Source organism: Triticum dicoccoides, chromosome 2A, assembly GCF_002162155.2.
Source record: "Triticum dicoccoides isolate Atlit2015 ecotype Zavitan chromosome 2A, WEW_v2.0, whole genome shotgun sequence".
NCBI classification, from domain to species: Eukaryota; Viridiplantae; Streptophyta; class Magnoliopsida; order Poales; family Poaceae; genus Triticum; species Triticum dicoccoides.
In genome coordinates this window covers 453687332-453690780 of record NC_041382.1, presented here as the reverse complement: position 1 = coordinate 453690780, position 3449 = coordinate 453687332, and the positions used below count along the sequence as shown (strand labels likewise).

At 40.4% G+C, this 3449-nt stretch overlaps 1 long non-coding RNA gene across 1 annotated transcript; it reads left to right on the top strand.

The window, feature by feature from the left end:
* The first annotated feature begins 289 nt into the window (after positions 1-289).
* On the top strand, positions 290-2057 carry LOC119359455. The gene is made up of 3 exons (XR_005172547.1): positions 290-709; positions 953-1063; positions 1318-2057. It is a non-coding gene; the product is annotated as an uncharacterized LOC119359455 (long non-coding RNA).
* The last annotated feature ends 1392 nt before the right edge of the window (positions 2058-3449 follow it).

Genomic DNA, 3449 nt, shown 5'->3' with positions numbered 1-3449 from the left:
AAACATCATGGTTGTTTATGTCAGCCTTGCTTTATAAGTCAGAATGATGGGCCAAGAGCTTCTGTTTCTTTTGGGTTGGGTTTTATTTACTTCGAATATATCTAGCGATACAAAGAGCACATGAGTTATTCCTACAATATTAAGTGTTCAGATAGAGTTAAGAAAATTATGATGTTACAAATCTATTTAGTTCATGATTTTTGGTAATTAATATTCTAGCCTGGTGATGGATTAGGTTGATGGGTCAACATCTTCAGTTTGCAAGTTGAACTATTAATGCTTAGTTTTGTTGTAGATGGGCTTACTTCAGTTTGCAAGTTGAACTATTAATGCTTAGTTTTGTTGTAGAGGGGCTTACTTCAGTTTGCAGAACTACCATGATAAACAGACAAACTGTTTATTGACAAAGGGGATTTGTTTTTATGCATTCATAGTTATTATTCCTGTTATAGGCTGGTCCTCTTTTGAGGCTACTGATTGCATTAGGAAGAGGATGTTTTCTTTCGAAAAGGTTAGAAAGAGGATGTTGAACTAAACTTCCCTTGGTTCATTCCTTATATTTTTCTCATGTTTCCTCGCAATGGAAGGAGCACGATAGCTTGTGGATGGTGCTATGGTGCAAGCATGTAGTGGACTTGGAGGCCAGGATTTTAGCTATAGGAAAAGAATGAGGCTACAACTGGTGGACAAGTGACATGACCACGATAAGGTTAGTTTCATGCTGGGGTATTATTTTTATTATATCATGGTAGAATGTCATTATCATGTGCACCAAATTATGATCATTATGCATTGATCATAAATTCACAAGAACTAAGGAAAGTGGAAAGAACCGAGGCTTTTGGAGTGATGATGATGAAAAATAGTTAATTGGCTTAGTCTTGGTACAGTTTGTCTGTCCTATGGTTTTACGGTTTTCAAAACTTCTATTTTCACATGAATATTTGCTTAGGTGAGAGGTCTAGGTATTCGGCCCATACTTTCTGCACCCCTTCATCAATGGATATGAGTAGCGACGGATGTTGCCAAGATGACGGCTTCAGACATATTGATGTATTACTTTGTAAGTTCTCTGTGAATAGTTAATAAAGTGGTTGCATGCATCTCCCAGATGCAGGCCGGGGGTCATCCTCCTTTTCTAAAAAAGGCATAATTAGATGTTTTGTGGTTATTTTCTTAGGCATAGTATACAAGGCGTGCCATCGATACTGGCTGCACAAATCCATCAAGCTATATTAGCTACAAACTCACTATGTTTCTAAGTGAATTGGTTGAAATGCCTAATCTCATGGTCTTCTAAAACTTTTTGTTATATAGAAAAATGCTGCAGGTGCACATGATAAGCAGTCTTGGTGAGATTAGTGGCTGAAGCTGGCTCGCAAATATCTGAAGGTATGTGCTCCTTTTGCCATATTTTACATATTGTGTAATTGACCAAATTTAGTTAGACTGAACTGGTAGCGTAGCTGCATAAGAGATACTCCCTTACTCCCTCTGTGTCGAAATGTAAGATGTTTTATAGTGTTAAAAAATGTCTTACATTTTAAGATGGAGGGAGTATAAAAGAAAAGATGCCAGGGTATAAGTTGTATTATTTGAGGACCCAGTGGCCTTGTGAAGATGAAGTAATTGTTGTGTTTGCTCTTCAGAAATCCAATAGACTTTTTTTTGCGGGAATGAATCCAATATACTTCCTGTGTAGTGAAAATGACCAATATGGGCATGAAAAAAGATGGATCACCCTGAGGTCAGCTTGCCAATGTTGTAATGTTGTTCGTCCTTAACCATCTGGCATTGCAAACACTCTGGATGATGATAATAATAGGTTGCTCTTTTGCCATCAGAAAAAATGATACGGTTGTTGTATTATCTACAATTTGCCGCTTCACTAAAGTGGTCCATAGAGCCGAACAAGATTTAAGTGTTTTTTTATGATGAAGATTTAATTGTTCTGAAGATTGATCCCTTGTGATATTGATTTCTTTTATTTGTCTACCAGGTTTGCAATGTAAATCTTATGGAAGGTGACACTGTTTGATCAAGAGATGAACACCATTCAATTGGCAACTTTGGATTGTTCCCATTATTGGAGTATGATGTTTGAAATTAGTTTTTCTTTTTTGCATTTTGACACGGAGCTATGTTGTTTCACCACATGCAACAATTTAAATTTTGATGTTTGAAATATGTTTGACTAAATATATATGGAGTATTAGTTAGTACGTGCATTGCACATGTACGTTTACTAATGAAAGAAAAATTAGTGGTGGCACGACCGGAATTTGCCCCTTTCTTTCCGGTTTCACACGCGAGCAGCGTCATGTGTTGCAACCAGCGGCTGTCGAGAGCAATGAATCTCTTAGCCTGGAACTGTTGAGGCTTAGGGTTGGACTCGACGGTTGGCGAATTACGAGACCTGATACGGTCCTACAACCCAGAGGTGGTTTTTCTTAGTGAGACTAAAAAGTCCGCGAGGGCTATGGAGAAGTTGATGTGGAGCTTGGGGTTCCAGAGTGGTGTAGTGGTGGATTGTAAGGGAAGGAGTGGAGGTCTTGCATTATGGTGGAGAGAGCATATTCTTGTTAAGGTGCGGCCATGGTGCCAATATTTTATGGATGCGGAAATTGCATTTGAGGGTAAGACCTGCAGAATCACTGGATTCTATGGGGAACCCGAACGGAATTGCGGAAAAAAATCTTAGGATGCTATCTTAGGGCGCAAGATGATCTGCCGTGGCTTTATGTGGGGGATTTTAATGAGGCTTTATTCCAATCTGACCAAATTGGGGGCAACCCATGAAGCTTTGCACAGATGGAGGACTTCCACGATTGTCTAGCCGACTGCGATCTAGCTGATTTGAGCTTTTCGGGTTACCCATATACTTGGGATAACAAGAGAGATGGGATGGAGAACATCCAGGTGCGGCTGGATAGAGCTACATGCAATGATAGTTTTCTTAATCTTTTTCCAGAGATTTCAGTTGAACACATTTTGTGTGAGGAGTCAGACCACCAAGCCCTATTGGTTCGTGTGTTGGAGACGGCTCCAAACCATGCGTCAGGTGAGCAGAAGCCATTCAGGTTTGAAGAGGCATGGACCCGACATGATTAGTATGAGGAGATGATTGCTGAAGCCTGGGAGGCTGCGAACGTGGGAGGCCAAGGACTCACGGCGGTATGGCAAAAACTGGGCAAGATGGCCGGCTCTATACAAAAATGGGCCCGTGTGGTCTTTGGCTCTATCCGTAGACAAATAAAACATCTTAAGGCTCAGCTGCTGGATGCCAAAACGAGGGCAGTAACAACAGGTTCCAGCAAGAAGTTCGTGATATTGAAAATATTGTTTTCATGGAAGGATCAAGGGAGAGTATGCGGACGCTTAAGGAAATCCTAGGCACATATGAGGAGGCGTCCGGTCAGCGAGTAAATTTGCAGAAATCATCAATCTTT